General features: G+C 50.8%; 1 long non-coding RNA gene across 1 annotated transcript in view; it reads left to right on the forward strand.

Annotated features, from left to right (window-relative positions):
* LOC102386951 overlaps window positions 1–14953 on the forward strand; it is a 52634-nt gene extending 37681 nt beyond the window's left edge. The window contains exons 3-4 of the long non-coding RNA XR_324757.3: window positions 5520–6069; window positions 14367–14953. This is a non-coding gene — a long non-coding RNA (uncharacterized LOC102386951). The remainder of the gene's footprint in view (window positions 1–5519; window positions 6070–14366) is intronic.
* The last annotated feature ends 1823 nt before the right edge of the window (window positions 14954–16776 follow it).

Genomic DNA, 16776 nt, shown 5'->3' on the forward strand with positions numbered 1-16776 from the left:
CTGGCAGAGTGGGAGCGATGTAGCTTTGAGTGTTTGGTATCCTCATCATGGGGTTGATGTGGAGAAACATGATCTCTGCATGTGTGGGAGGTGTCTGGTAAGACTCTGCTTTATGGCTGCTGCTGGCGGGCTGTGGAGGCCTGGAAGAAATCTCTTCCTCCCTGAATGCATTAGTTGACTTGTTGGGTTGTTCTTTGCCCTCCTTTGAAGCATGGGGTGGTGAAGCATGAAGACTGGCCTGGTGTGTTGGTGTTCCTGACCTGAGCACCAGATTTGTGGTCAGGAAGGAGGGAGCAAGGACCATTGGGGATCTTTGGCCTTCCACAGTTGTGTGGAGCACCGACTACTAGCTAGGACTTGTTATGAGCCAATGGTGTGCCCTTGGTGCCAAGAAGGCTACCGGCATCCTGGGCTTTATTGGTAGGAGCGTTGCCAGCAGATGGAGGGAAATGATCCTTCCCCTCTGTTCAGCACTGGGGAGGCCACATCTGGAGTCCGGTGTCCAGCTGTGGGCCCCCACTACAGAAAGGATGGGGACACATTGAGAATTGGCAATGAAAATAGCTAGGGGGCTGGGGGACAGGACTGGTGAGGAGAGGCTGAGGGAAATGGGCTGATTGAGTCTGCAGAAGAGAAGACCGAGGGAGATTGAATAGCAGCCTTCACCTCCCTGCAGGGGGGCTGCAAAGAGGATGGAGCTGGGCTGTTCTCAGTGGGGGCAGATGACAGGACAAGGAGCAATGGGCTCAAGCTGCAGCAAGGGAAGCTGAGGTTGGATATTAGGAAACACTTTCTCACAAGGAGGGTGGTGAGGAACTGGAAAAAGGTCACCTAGAGAGGTGGTGTAGTCTCCATCCTTGGAGGTGTTTAAGACCCAGCTAGACAAAGCCTTGGCTGGGATGATGTAGTTGGGGCTGGTCCTGCTTGGAGCAGGGGTTGGACTAGATGTGACCTCCTGAGGTCCCTTCCACCCTCATTTTCTATGATTTCCTTATGTTCTCAAGTGGACTCGTATACCCAACTATGCTCCTATTCTACCACACTTGATCCCCTGGACACCATTCACATGTCTGCTTTTGCACTATTGCACCACCTTGGCCATATAAATCGAGTGAGGACCAAGAGGGAAGAATGAGGTTTGCTATGTGCTGAAAATGAGAGGCCTGATTTTTAGTTTAGGTGCTCCAGGGCAATCCTATTCCACCTTGCCAAAGTCCCTGAAAAACCCTCGGTGCACCCGGTTATGTAACACGCCATCATCTTAGCCTCAAGGCTATGTCACAAAAAGCAGCGAGGAGGAAGGAAACCCACCCACCTTTCATGTTACCAGTGTCTCTGGGACTTGAGCAGCCTGAAACGGGATTAGCGAGAGAGGATGTGGCTGTGGGTGAAGATTGAAGGCAACCTCAGCCTGGCCCAAGAACTGAATGAATACTTTGCCTCAGTCTTCAATAAAGATTAAGATCTAGCTCAAGGGATCACATGGCCATGAAGATAAGAGTATAGAAACACCACAACTGGGTAGTTGAGGAGTCTGGATAATGTCCATCTTATAATATAATGTTGAAGGACCTGGTATATGATATAGCAGCTCCTGAAGCACAGATCATCAGCTGAAGGATGCTCTCTGATTGGAAAATAGCAAAAGAAATGCCTGGTTTTAAAGAGTGAGTTGGGGAATTACAAGCCTGTTCATTTGACCCCAGTAGCACGTAGAATAGATACTGGAGGAAAGACTAGTTAAATACCTGGTGGTAAATGGAAAATGGGACATAGCAGAACTTGGGTTTCCCTCCGGGCAATCTCATCAGCCTCATTTGACATTATTTTATGACAAGATAACCAACTGCTTGAATCAGGTTAATGCAGTGGACTCTCTTCATGTAGATTTGGGCAAAACTTTTGACACCGATCCTCATAGGAAATCACTGGCCAAACTGGGGGTTATTGCTATGGTTGGAAGGTGGATACGGAGCTGGCTTGAAGGTGGACAGCGATGTTGAACGGTGATACCGGCCGCAGAGTTATTACCGGTAGCTTTTGTCAGGGATCAGTCTTGGGACCTGTTGTTGGAGGGGTTCAAGAAGAGGTTGATCAGACACTAATCAGGGGATGATCTAGGTATAGCGATACCCATGCTCTGCTGTGGGGATGTCCCAGGCTTTTGGGCTATGCTGGTTGCCTCCTTCCCCTCTTTCTGCTCCATGTGTCAGGGGGTTTTAAGCCTCCCCCAGAGGAGCTGGGGATTGGGATGGGTTGTGCCAATGCTCCTGCTGGGACCAACCCCACAGGGTCCCGGCTGGAGGGTCTTGCCCCTCTGCTCAGGTCAGACTGATGCTGCATTTGGGGTCAGGAAAGGATTTTCCCCTCTGCTCAGAGTGATACAGACTGGGGGTTGCCTTCCTCGGTAAAAGGGGCACGGCCTATACCTGGGATCTCTTGAGCATATATTACCCACCTTTTACAGAAGCAAGACATTGGCTGCCAAGGTCCCTTTGCATTACCTATGGAAGGGTTGGGTGTGATGCCTTGGCTTGCGTCAGGGTTGACTGTAGCTTTACTAAGAGGTTAGATTATGGATTTGTAAAGGAAGGTTTGGATGAGGCTGATCCCCAGGCAGGGGTTGGACTAGATGACCTATGGAGGTCCCTTCTAGACCTACTTCTCTATGACTTTTATGATTTCTGTGAAGGAGAATGGCACACATGGAAGAGAAGCAGATAATTATACAGGAAGATTCAGATCATCTCATGGAAATAGAGCACTAGAAATGGCATAAACGTTGACAGTATGAAGTGCAAAGGCATGCAGTCATGGACTAATAAGGAGGGCTTCAGCTCTAAGGTGCATGCACATAGATGGGAGATGTCTGAGGACAAGAGGGACCTGGGCCTACTGGTGAACTGTAGGATGAACCATGAGGGCAACGTAGCTGCGAAAGAAAGGATGTTAAGATGTCACGCTTCTAAGTTGTAAGGTCACTTATTTGTGTGTGGTCTGTCTGTCTGTCTGGAAATATTGGGTTGTTCTTTGCCAGGAATATTCATAGTTGGAGAACTGTGTTTATTTGCTTTTGCATTCACCTCATTGGAGGACTCCTTTGCTGAGAACAGGGCTAACAAAAGGTAACCCTCCGACCCCTAAATTTCCGTCAGGGGTTGACAGTGTTGACTAGCGTGGAGCTGGGAATAACTACATGGGCACCTTATGGATTACCATCTTCTCCAGCACTTGCAAGAAGACTGCACACCGGTGCCTGGACACCTGGAGAGGACCTCCCCCTCGTGCTAGCCGTGCTCTTCCTTGCACACCCAATGTATTGCAGAGGGGGAAAGGGAGGGAAAAAAGCTCTGCCCTGCTCTCAGTGTGGGTGCTTCAGCTCTTCCAAGCCAACTTAAATGGATCTGGGCAACAGAGGGCTGATTGTTCCTGGATCCCTGTCATTTTCCCCGTTATTTTCTTAAGTAATTAACTGTGTTTTTTGGAGAAAGTGGCAGTTACAGGTTACAGCCGGGGAGGGCGGTTACCTCTTTATTCACTCCACCTGTCACTCACTCCATCATCTTGATCTGTGCCAAGCAGCTGTCAGTGGCGGGGAGACAGGGCAGGACACGTCTGTTGGAGCCGCCCTTTTCAAAGCATTAGCTGCCGGTGTGGAACACACGGGATATCCTGGGCACGTCTACATGTGCATTTACTGCGCGTTAAATTTACTGCACAGTAAGCCGTTTTTAGGCTGGCATCTACACATGCAGGCGTTAAAGCACAGTAACATTGTGTGTGGACTGACTTGGGACTAAAGTTAGTCCCAAGTCAGTCCACACACAGAGTGTTACTGCGCAGGAAAGCGTCTACATGCACGTTACTTCGCAGTAACTAACCAGGCATAAATTTGATACCTGCATCATGCAGGTATCAAATTTACACCCAAGTCAGTGTAAGTCACCATATTCACTGTGCAGCACGGGTGTGCAAATGTAGATGAGTGCCTGTACTGCATAGTAATTTTTGGTTACTGTGCAGTAAATGTGCACATGTAGACACCCCCCTCACCCCCAATCTAGCAGTATTTGGAGTTTGCTCAAGATATACGGTCTGCAGGTGCGAGCAGCTAGCAAAGCCTAGGTTTATGGCATGGTCTTGGGTCTGTGCAGGGGAAGGCAGTCTAGTGGTTAACGCTGGGGAGCAGGCTATTGGCCTAGATGGGTCACTGGTCTGATACAGCAAGGCTAGTCCTATGTAGATGGCCCCTCTATGCTCTTCTCAGCTCCACCATCAGCTTCCAGTGAGACAGCCGGGGTGCCAGGCTATGGGGCGGTCTGTCCTCTTTCTGGGTGAAATGCATTTATGGTACGACAATGTTGCATGCCTTAGTTTCCCCGACTGACTTGTACGCTGGGGAAGAGTGGGTTAATGGTATTTGGAAACAGAGCAGGGATGATCATCCTGAAGTGTCACCACCATCAGGGAAGGGGTAGAAGACAAGGAACCACCTTGCATATTAGACCCACTGGATGCAGACCCAGGCACCTGGAGATGCCCGGCTGTTTCTGGTGCCTGAGAGGGACTTCAAAGCACCCCCAGTGCAAAGAGGCTGTCTCAAAAGACAACGGGGAGAAAGGCAAAGCCCAGTCATAGTGACCTGCCCCATACTGCAGACCCGGCTGGCCTGGGTATTAACACGCTACCTAAAACAGAGCATCCGGGGGTGCAAGAGTCAAGGATATGGGAGTAGGGCTGGTGCTGGATTTAGATGGCCCTTTTGGAGACTCAGGCTTGACACTTTGGCCTCTATGACCATGGGCACATCACCTAGCCTAGCTTCTCTGTTCAATGGAAGTGTGGGGTCTGAGTCCCTTGAATCCAGGCCTTGATCTCTCTTGGCTTCATTGCTGTGAAAGGGAATAATCAGGTGACCCCAGATCCATTGTCAGTCTCCTTGACCACTACGTGCAACCCCAAAATAAGGCACATGGTGAACCCTAATATTTGTGTATACCAGGTGTCAGCCCCTTGATGAAATGCTGCTAACTCATGCCAGCTACCCTGTGCCCTCCCCACTGAAAAACAGGAAGAAGTAGGGGAGAAGGGAAAGGAAAACGCTAAACAAAACCAGCAAAATCCTGCCCCTAGCAGGGCTTCCTATGTGCCAAAAAGGAAGAATAAGATACTGTCAGTGGGGGCAGATGACAGGGCAAGGAGCAATGGGCTCAAGCTGCAGCAAGGGAAGTTGAGGCTGGATATTAGGAAAAAAATTCTCAGTGGGAGAGTACTGAGCAAGCCCAGAAACGTTGTGAACTCTCCGTCCTTGAAGGTGTTTAAGCCCCGGGTAGACAAAGCCTTGTCTGGGATGATGTAGTTGGGGCTGGTCCTGCTTGGAGCAGGGGTTTGGACTGGATGTGACCCCTGAGGTCTCTTCCAACCCTCATTGCCTGTGATGCTAACATGCAGGGCACACTTCTGCTCCATCCATGTCCTAGTTCTGTGCTTCTGTCTCTCCTCCCATCCTGTTTCTGCAGCATCCGGCACAACAGTGCGATGGCCTTGGCTGGGGCAGAGGCAAGAAAGCAGCAATGAATCTCCTGTTTGTCTGATGAGCTTAGCCGAACAGCTCTGCTGAGGAGCGGAGGGTCACATCTGCCACCAGGCTGCTCTGAAGGCCAGAACCACACTTGAACTAAGGCCTCATTTACATGCATCAATTTTTTGGCTAAAAAAAAGAGGTCACCAGCCTCCCCTTTCTAGCCCGACTCCTTTTGCCCTTTGCCTGGCATTGATGTGGTTGCCGAAATTGAAGGCGTGATGGATGAGAGAGCTGAAAGCAAGCCCAGGGAGTGATGGGTTTGCCTATTTATAGCCAGCCTTTCAGAGCCTGCCACTTAAATCCACATTCCTGATACGTGAATAGTCTCTGGCAAGGCATAAAAATAGCTCTGTGGCTCTGACCATAATTGCACAGCCACGGCTCGGTGACCTGGTCGGCATCGGACAGAGCTGCAATGGGGCCTGATGGCACAGGACGAAAGCAGAGCGAGGAGGACAGCTGCAGAGCACGGCGTAAACTATAGGGTATGAAACAGCCTCTGGGCTAAATATAATGCGGCAGGGAATGGATTCAGGAATTTGGCATGGTGACGCTGGGTTTTTGTGGATACGTCTCCATGCCTCTTGCAGAGAGACAAGCCAGCATCCTTCTCTTGAAAGATGTGGAAGCTGCTTCACCTCTGCTTGGCCAGAGATAATGGCTAATGGAAGCAGAGAACAGCATCCTCCCAAACTCCTGAATGCCAATGGTGAAGTGAGTCCGATGCCCTGTTCATGGGTGGATCTAGGATTGTGAAAAGGGGGGTGCAGATGGTGACTTCCAGCCTCACATATAAAACAACGCCTATTTTCTCCAGTTAAAAATAAACCAGAAGCTTTACTAATGTGCGAGGGGCCTGGAGCTGGATTATTCAGTGTCAGATTGAAGCAAAAACCAATAGGATTTCATGGCAATGAGTTTAAAAGCTATCTGCCGGGCTGTGAAGTAAGAGGTCCATGACCAGGAGCAGCAAACAGACAGCTGGATTGCAGAATGGTGGCTGGCTCGATTTGTGGAACATTAAGGTCATTAAAAACGAGAGGGTCGTTAACACCTGGGGAATGAAGGGTTGAGGTATGAGGTAGATTACAATGAGACATGAAATCAAGTGACTCTCTCAGCACCGCCTGACTAGAAATGCTGCTGCCACTGCCATGCAGCTGGTTTTAAACTTGGTGGGGAGCAGAAATCGAAGGCAGGTTCAAGTGCACCAATGCACCAGCCCTGACTCCCTCGCTGGTCCTGTGTCTGCCAGCACACTTAGCGGCCTCCCTTTACCACTGATGCAGGCTTGTAAATCTGGGTAGTCCCATCACAGCTCAACATGGGAGGTTTCCAAGCAAGAATCCTGTGGTCAGCAGAAGTGGGAAAATCTACCAGAAATCCCAACTCCCCGTGGTAAGAAATTTGAATCAGTGGGTCACAGAAGCGGTGCAAATCTGGGAGCAGAAATCTGCTCTCCTGATAGCTGATAGGGTCCAACTTATGAAACCACCTTTGCTTTCCAATGGCATGACTTCAGTCTCGCCCGGGTTGCTGGGGTCTCAGAATAAATCTACGAGGAGATGAGGTCCCACAATAATGGAAACCAGGTAGGACCTGAGAGAAGGGGCTGAAAAGGCTCTTTCATTCAGAGAGCACGAGCCTTCCCGACGGTGGACGGATGGAGTTAGGAAGGCTTTCTCATCCTCAGGCAGCTGCAGGAGGAGGACGGCTCTCCGAGCCACGTGTTAGTATAATATCTCGTCACGTCTCATCCATCATGGTTAACGCCGCAGGAGCCCATTTCGACTGATTCCTGAATGTAACCGAGGGGAGAGCTGAACGGGGCTTGGTCTTCCTTCAAACCGCAGCATCCTCAAATGGCACAGTGCAACATTGGAGATGTCAGATCATTAGACCACATGGTTTATATTAATCATTTGATTATCCAGAAAATATTACCGGCCCCGTTGCCTGCCTCCCGAGTGTGATTTAACACAGACCTTTGCAAATCCCTGCTTTGAGGATTTTTCTTTTTCGTTCTCCCTCTTCCTTCCACAAAGCGTTTCAGAGGGAAAGGAAGCAAATGTTTTACTTTCTTTGATATAGTGCCCGAGATTTTTATTATTAATGCTGTGATGCACGGTAATCGGCTTAGGCCCTGGATGAAGCCGGCATGCTATCACGCCAGGTGCTGTCCGTACAGTTAGTAAGAGAAATTCCCAAGCCAGGTTAAACACATAAGGCACAGGGAATATCACTGTCCCTGACGTACAGAAGGAGGATTGAGGCAACAAGAGACATGAAGCTAGACTCCCAAAAGATCTTTGCATGCCACAGGGGGGACCATGTCCTCAAGAGCACTCACTGCTTCAAAATCTTGACCTACATGAAATGCAAAGGCTTGTTTGGAGCACTGAAAATCTCAGCCCAGGGTCATGCAACAGATCCCCAAACCAAATTGCAATCCCCTGCAGCCTTCTCGAGTGCCTGAACCATCTCATCCTAGATGGTCCCTTCATTTTGACTGTAAACCTTCCTTTGGAGCCAATGCTAGACCCAAAGTTGACCACAGCACGGTCCTAAATGAAACCATGGGACATAGCAGAGATAGGGCTGGAGGGATGAGCATCACTGCTGTTGAAGGTAGGGAGAACAAGGCAACCTGGAGATGCTGAGAAGAGAGAGAGTTATTGGGGGTCTGGGGAGTGAGTTGAGTGAGAAAGAAAAGGAGAAAGAGAGGAGGATGCTAAAAATAATTATAGACGTGCCAGATCACAAGGCAAGACTGGAGTCCTAGCATCGGCAGGGGCATCTGGTCCAACCTCCTGCATGGATGCAAGGTGATGCTCATCAGTCCTCCCTACCCAGTGCCGATCCAGGCTCCTCTTGGAAACCTCCAGCAAAGGAGACTCCAGCCTTTCCTGGGGAGGTTTCCCTCCACCTTTGAGATACGAGAGACTGGGCTGTCTAACCCGGTGTGGCAATTTTACGTTCCTCTGAGGTCAAACTAGATGCCACCCTTTGGGTAGCAGTCAATGGAGAGAGTCCAACGTGGCACTAGGAGTGGTCAGTCTGGATGGGAAAGCACATGGTACAGGGGATAAAGCACCAGACTGGCACTCAGTGGGCTGTGGGGGTATGCCTTTTGTGACTCTGGGCAAAGCACCACCGTTCCTGATAGACCCACTACCTCGACTTACCCCTGCCTGACCGTGCTTGGGTTTCGGTGCCTTCAGCCTCCTGTGACTCTACCCGGAAAGCCAAATCAGGATACAAGTGTCCTCAGCTGGGAATCCAAAGCAGACAGGATTCTCCACCCAGGACTATTCCTGAGCGCATGACATCCCACCTCTCTGCCTCAGTTTCCTCAGCCGTAAAGCAGCACGAATGGGTCTGCTCACCCACCCCATGGGAGCAAAATGTCCTATGTAAATCCTATGTTTTCATAAGATTTTAGGAGCCAGAGAGCTGAACAAGCCATTGGGGGGGTGTACACCAGTCACAACGAGGGTTAATGACGTCCTACATCTCCTTCCGACACGCACCAGAACCAGATCTCAGCAAAACAGCCCCGGGTGTAGGGGCGTGCCCCATATCCTCTCTGCATCCCTGGTGGGGCGGGGGCTTCTGGGCATATATTTGCATATCATCTCATTCAAGACCCAGCTCCTGCTACCTGCTGCCATAGCCTTGCATGGCATCTCATTCTCAATACACCTGAACCCCTGGAAGGACGTTGAATAAAAGGGTAAATTCAACTTTAAAAGAAAAAAAAAACCTCATCAACTAATCAGCCAGAATGAAATCAAATAAAAAATCAATTAGTTACTCCTATCTGTAAAGATCTTGGCCCCCGTCAGGTTGTTCTGATGGTGGGGGAGAAATGCAAACTTTGTGGTTCCCACCTCCTGCTTTCCTCGACCTCCCTGCGGCCGGTGCTGGAGAATACGTTAGGTATTTGCCTCGCCTTTTGCTCGGATTGCCACTTGCAGCTGGGCACGCCGCCTCAGGGACAGCAGCCTGTTATCAAGGCCTGTATTTTGTGGGAGGGGAAGCCTGTACTTAGCCTCGGCGCGGAGGGGCCTGTTCTGTTCAGCATCCAATTTGGGGCCCCCGTGCTCTGCCTTTGGCTTCCCTGGCTCTAGGTGACATCTGGATGTGACTTTTCTTTCTTCACGCCCCCTCTGCCACTCCCAGCTCTGTGTCAAAGCCGTTGCAAGGATGGGTCCTGCTTCAGTCTCCCACCCACCAAGCAAACCACAACGTTGGCCCTGCCCATTGCAATGCATGGCAGCCTCCTTCACGGGAGATGCCTGCTGTTCCCTCCTGCTGTGCCCAACCCAAGAAGCAGCCATCAAAGCCTCTTGGTTGGTCTGGTTTGCATCACACTCTGCAAATGTACGGTTCGCGTGGATGCCGCTGGCGAGAGGCGGCATCAGCCCCGTTGGCTCTCGATGCCAGGAATGAACGTGGGGATGTGCACGCCTACCATGGGCCAGACGGCTTCACCCCGGGATGCTTGCATCAGACCAAAGGGTTGCGAGTGCGGAGGGCGTGTGGTTCGCTTTGTAAGCTTAGTCCCCGCCGCGTGGTGCCAAAGGACTGGGAGTTCATCGCCACTGTGTCTCCACTGCGATCTTGCTCAGTTTATTACCAATGCAGGGGGAGGGAGGTTGTTTCAGAAGAACAGAAGACCTGCCGTGTCCTGGCTCAGACCCTGTCTCCTGTGTCACAGGGGCAGGGAGCAGATGCTGGAAGGGAGAATGGCCCGGCTCCTCTTCATCCTCTCTCACTTGCAACCTCCAAAATTTAAGTCTAGGAAGCTCTGATTCAGCAGCTGCATCCCTCGCTCCCCTGCTCAACAGGGACTGATGCCCCTTTCCTCCAAACCCTTTTTGAATCGGCGTCTGGTGGTAACGAGCCCCACGCTTTAATTAGACGTGGGCGTGAAAAAGAGCGGCCTCTTGTTGGTTTTAAACCTACTGCCTGCTAGCTTCGTTTTGTGCCCCCTCGTCCTTGTATTGGGAGGGAGCATCAAGAATAAATACCTAGTGACTTTCTTTTCACCATTTAGTATGGTGTAAACCTTGTTGGGGCTGGTCCTGCTTGGAGCAGGGGTTGGACCTCCTGAGGTCCTTTCCCACCCTCATTTTCTATGATTATGATGTCCCCCTTCAAGCATGTCTTGTCTAAACTGAACCAGCCCGGCCTCTTCAGCCTCTCCTCACATGGGAGCTCCTCCATATCCCTTCAATCATCTCCTTGGCTTTGGTTTGCCCCCCACGAGGATCCCATTTCAGAAGGTCGACCAGGGTAAACCTCACGGCCCCGTGCAATATGATTCCCTTTGTCTTTGCTGCATCCTATTGTATTTTCCAGGCTGTGCACAGGGAAGGATCCCTTGACATCTCTCTGCCTTGTTCTCCTCTCTTGCCAAGCAGCAGAGAAAGCTCACAGGAAAAGTGTCAACTCTTTGGATCCTAAAGTGAGATGCCGGCAGCATTTAACCTGCGGATGTGGGTCAACGGTGTATGCTTGTGAGCACCTGCTACAAGCAGGGAAATAGCTGAGTGCACTGAGAAACCGAGTCAGACATAGCAGTATTTTTCAAGGATGTTCCCATAGGGCGTGAAACCACTTTCTGCTCTTGGCAATAATATAATCAGTCCACAAAAGGAGGTGTTTCTCCACTTCCAAGGGGCCAGCTGTATGCAGGCTTGAGCCAGCTGCGGCTTCTCAGGGCTCAGATCAGCTCAGTCCCGATATCAGGATATGATGCCAAACACAGCAAACACCATGCATTTTGCTAGCAGAGGGAGGTGGGCTTTCTATGCAGAATGACTTTGGTCTGCTCCATCCCTGGTACTTTATATTCAAGCAAGGATTCAGTCAGGACAATATATTGGGCTACACTCTCCTGAATGCAAACCTATCTTGCATTCGAGGTGCCTTGCCCCATCCTGGTTTCTAATGGCCACTGCACTGATAGGGATAGTGGAAGCACGGGAAACATCACTGCTGTGCTCCTGAGCCAGGAGGGGCATCGAGCTGCTGACTTGGCTTCAGGCAGGTGATAAAGATGATCAAGGGCATAGACAACAGCTTTGAGACGGCAGTCAGAGATTTCTTCCACTGCAGATCTTGCTTTGGTCCATTGAGGGAAGTTTCTCCATCCCTTTTTGCTCCCGTTGTGCTTCTACTCGTGCCATGTTAGTCTAGTAAAATTGCACGGTGGGCTACGTCTTGGAGGGTCCCAGCCCAGGGGATGCCACTCCCAGCAGACATACCCTCCCAGAGCATCGGACACATCAAAGCATCACCCAGCCCCAGCAAACTGGGCTCTGAATCCTCCTACGACCTCTATGCCATGGACCCAGTGGGTCTCATCCTCATCTCATGCGTCTGTCTGGAGTTTATCCTTCAGCACACAGGGCTTGATAGTGGAAGACCCTGGATTCAAAGCTCGTGGATAGATGAACCGTTGTCCCCGGAAGAGGGATGACTGAATTGCGGTAATCTCCAGCTTTTGGGAGGAGGCTCCCCAGGCAGGTTTGGTTTTACAGGACTGGATTCTCTCCTGCCCATGGCAGGGGTCGGACTTGATGATCTACTTAGGCCCCTTCCAACCCTACATCTATGAATGACCATTAAGGGATCTTCCAATCTCATCTTTGCAGGATCCATCCAGCATTTTAAATGGGGAGAACCAGGAAAGCTGCAGGATCCAGAGCTTCCTGCACACTTCAAAGGCGGTCTGGAGCCAGCTACATGGGTTAGACGCCCGTTGCAATTTGGCTTCAGCATTGGGGCATTCTGGTTCAGAGCTGGGGGAAGACTTAAGGTGCTTTGGGACCGTCTCAGCTGTGCAAGACCGGTCTCTGCAGCTGACTCAGAGGCCCCAATCTGCCCCTCTGCTTTCCTCTTCCCCCGGCCCAGCCCTCTGCAGCAAATCCTTCATTGCTGCAAACAGGCGGTCCTGAGCCAGGCAGGAGGATGCCAGGGCTGTGGCGTCAGCAGCCGGGAAGGGCCAAGCCGGTGGGGACGTGGGGGGAAGCCGACGTGGTCCGGCAATAGGACTCGACACCCCATCTGAAAGTAGGGCAAGCGGCAGGATGGGGCAGGAAGTCTCACGGGGTGCAGCCAGCCGGCCGCGAGGTGCCATGAGAGCGGCCTTTCCTGGCACCTCGCTCTGTGCTCCCAGCCAGAAGCCGAGACGTATGAAAAACATCAGGACGGGAAACGAACGCCCTTGAACCTCCACCGATGCAAGGCTGCAAATGGGATCCGGCTTGGATCTGAGTCTCCGATCCCTCCGGATGGTCTCTGGCCCCCATCTCTGGTCTGTCCCAGGCATGGACGTGGATGAAGGACATGCGGACGCCGGATACCGGCTCCTCCCTGAGCAGCCAGCACGGCCCTTTTCATTTAGGAAGGTGGTTTGTGCAGAGAGCCAGCTCCCGACCGCAGGTTTTGAGCAGCTGGGAGCCTTTTTCTTTCCTCTCTGCTTAACATCCCTCCAGGAGCTCAGCTCATCAGGGCCAAGTCCATTGACGAGGCTCCCGCGACCCAAACCGCAACGTGTCACCGTGCCCCAGCACGGCGTGTTTCAAACAAAAAACACGTGCCCCGGTGAACCCTTTCCCATGAAATATGGTTGGAAGGGGGCTGGAGGTGGGGGGAGAGTCTAGGCTCGTGGTCTGTGGTCGTGAGGGGGTCTGATCAACCTGATCCCCAAACTTGCTCATCTCATGCTTGAAAACATCAGGGCTTTGCCTCCGCTTCGTGACTCTGAGCTCTGCAACCCCTGTTGCATCAAACTTCTTATGATGCCGTTGTGAAAGGGTTAGGCTTTTCCACCGATGACCCTCCAGGGACCCAACCCACGATCCGGCATCTTTCTCTTTCTCATGAGCTTCAGCAGGTTATTTCTGGCGTGCACAGGATGTTGCAAGCAAGAAAAGAGCTACAGCTCCTCTTGTGCAAGCCGTCTGTGCATTGGTGCTCCTATCGAGCAAATTGCTTGTCTGAAGCAGAGGTTTCTGGTCCCTGTAGGCCCTAATGTGTCTGGACAGTTTAGCAAGGAACTCTTTTCTCCCCAATTTCTTGCCAGGACATAAAAGATTTCCCCCTGCACCTCCCACAGCAAGCAATGCAGTCACCTGCACTTTGCAAATGCAGACCTGAGACCCCACCAGATGCAGTGACTTGCCCCCGGTCACACTGAAAATCGGTGATAGAGCTGAGAATATAGTGCAAGACCCCTGGACCCTGTGTTCACCCCCTGCTCCCTTTTTTAATGTATTCTGTGCTATTCAGGGTCCTAAATGAGTGGCACCATCCAGCCACCATGGCTCCATCCTCACCACGGCCAATGCATATGAGCTGCGATGCTGTTCTCTTCCTGAGATAGGGACCGTAGGAGAATAACCAGCACGTAAGACCACAGGACAGATTTTGGGAGGGGGGAAAAAAAAAATAGGTGCTTGAAATGAAGAACTGCCAGGTGCCTTAGTCATCCTACAATAAAGGTTGGGTGGGGAGGGCATGCTCATCTCACATAGGTGTAAAACAGGAGTTTTCAGCAGTAGAAACCCATTGCAACAGAGGGGAGGAGGGCGGCAGCGAGGTGCGGAGCACACTGGGGATTGTCCCAGGAGCGCGTCAACGGGCTTCAGTGCTTTAGGCACCCAAAAAATCTTCCTCCGGCTGCAGAAGCAGCTGTGCAGAAAGCAGTTAGTCTCACCTCCAGTGGAATAAACCAATTTGTTCATGCTCCAAGCGTATGCTTTTCCCTCAGGTCCTTCTGTGGTTTTGGCTTTGCCTTGTTGACTGCCCTGGATTACAGAAGCTGGCAAGACCCGCTCGCACAGACACACCACTGAAACCCTACCAGCTCTCGACGGCTGGAGCAGCCTTCGGATGACAGAAAAGTGCCTGTGAATTTATTGGCTAATTAAGAGGCAAGCACGTTGGAACGAGCCCTGGGATGCAGCGGCGGAGACTCAAGTAGAGCAGGGTTCAATCGAGTAGGGCAGAATTGGTGCCCCAGGACAGCGCGGGGGGCATTGAGCTGAGAAACCCCTCAGCCTTCAGAGAGGAGATGAAACCAATGTCCTGTAAAAGATCTTATAACCCTTTTTTAAACTGTTTTTTGCAAGTGGAGAGCTGTGTTAACCTCAAAGTCCTGGCGAAACTCCCACGATGTAATCACCGCCTGCCTCTCAAACTGCCCGAGTTGTGCAAAGCTTTTGCATCTGCTGATTTGTATTTTGTAATGTCGGCAGTAACCTCACTCTCCAGTAGCTTTAATTCAGACTTTTCAATTTTGGAGTGAGATTTATTGATTTTTTAAGGGAAATAAAAATTGTCTTTAGGGGCACAGAGTTGGACTGAAAAAAAACAACCAAACACTTCAGTTTTGTCGCTTTCCATCCAAAAGGCAAACGGGGTCTGCAGAAAAACAAGTTGAAAAGTTTTCAGATGGTTTATATCTTGAAGTACCGGGCTACAGGCTTTGCAAGGAACGCTTTGGATTTTAGGCTAGCATTGCTCTTCGCTGCTTAAAGGCTTTGGAGAGCATGCAAAGTGCCCTTTTCCACCTCGCACGTGGATTTAAGCCGGCCAGGGATGAACTCCCTAGGAATTGGCACATTCAGCCACTCGTGCACCCTGATTAGCAGCGCAACATGTGCACGCATCAATCCCGGGATAGTTCTGTTCTGGGACAAACACAGACACAGGACTTGAAGCTTAGGATGTGTTTAAAATGAAGACATGGTTTCCAGACTATCTCTAAAATAAGAAGCTGGTAGCCTAGCAAGCGCTTCTATTGCAACGGCACCTACCTTATGTAAGCCCCATTACCAAAGCATTTGAGCGCCTGACGACATCCCTCTGTAATCAGAGATTATTCCCATTTTACAGGTGGTAAACCGAGGCACAGATAACATAAGTGGCTTGATGGAGGATGTGGCAAAGCAGGGAATGCAACCCAGGCTTCTCAGATGCTAGAGTAGGGGACTGCCTTTCCACCCTCCTCTGTGTTTTGGCACATTTGCTGTTATACCAATTGCAGCAACACCTGGTAAGAGCAGCAAGGGTTGAGAAGCAACATCCCCCTTGGGAGCAATCTCCATCCCCTGTTTGCAGGCAACAGCCCCAGCACAGCTGCACCCTCGTAGGTACAACGTAGCCCCAGGACCCCGACCCGTTTCCACCCAGAGGTATGGACTGTATCGGTGTCGTCCCCTCTGTTTTGTGGTACGTGGTGCAGCTAATGAAGGATTCACAGCAGCTTCAACTGAACTGGAGCCAGCTTCCCCTTCCCATGCAGTATAAGTGTCCATCCAATGAAAGTATGGCAGCACGAGTTGTATTAAAGAAAAATAAAATCCTAAACAAAAGCTACCCTCTCCACCCCTTCTCCTTGTAGGATGATGCTAGTCACTCCAGATGTTAATCCCACGGTTTGATATATTTATTGCTGGAAGGGGCTCAGCATTAGAGGTGATAGGATTTGCAGAGATGGAGGGTAGGAAACGTTGCATTTATCCCTGGACAAATTGTGCCTGTGTTTGTGCCAGACAGAAATCTCTCAGGATCGATGTGTACACATGTCGCCGTTCTAATCGGGGTTTGGGAGCGGCTGAACGTGCTGCCACTTTTCTAGCATTGATCCAAAGCTGCAATCCCAAGATGATCATCCAGATGCACTTTGCAGTTGGTAGTGCTGATTCTGTGAGCCTTTTTCAGGGTTTGTCCCGGGACAACCGATATGGATGTCTGAGGGTCAAAACAAATGAATCAGAATCAAAACCTGGGAGCTGCATAGCTCTTTCCTCATGCAGTTTGAATAGCAATGAACTTAAATCAGCTGTGACTGTCCCAGGAAAAAGTGCTTTAGGCTTTGCAGGTACATCTATGCATCAATCCTGGCATGTTTCTGTTCCAGGACAAACACCGGCACAATTTGACACATGCAACGTCTCCTGCCCTCCATCTCGACAAATCCTATCACCTCTATAGCCGAGCCCCTTCCAGCAATGTATCAAGCTGTGCGATTAACATCTGGAGTGACGGGCATCAGCCTAGAAGGGCAATTTGCAGGTACACAAAGTGGGACAAGGGCTGTAGGATCCCAGAATAAAAGGCTTTGTCCTGGGAGAAACGCCACATCTGTTTCTAACCTGCACGACTGCATGTTGTCC

This window comes from Alligator sinensis, unplaced genomic scaffold (assembly GCF_000455745.1).
Source record: "Alligator sinensis unplaced genomic scaffold, ASM45574v1 scaffold1408_1, whole genome shotgun sequence".
Taxonomy (NCBI): Eukaryota; Metazoa; Chordata; order Crocodylia; family Alligatoridae; genus Alligator; species Alligator sinensis.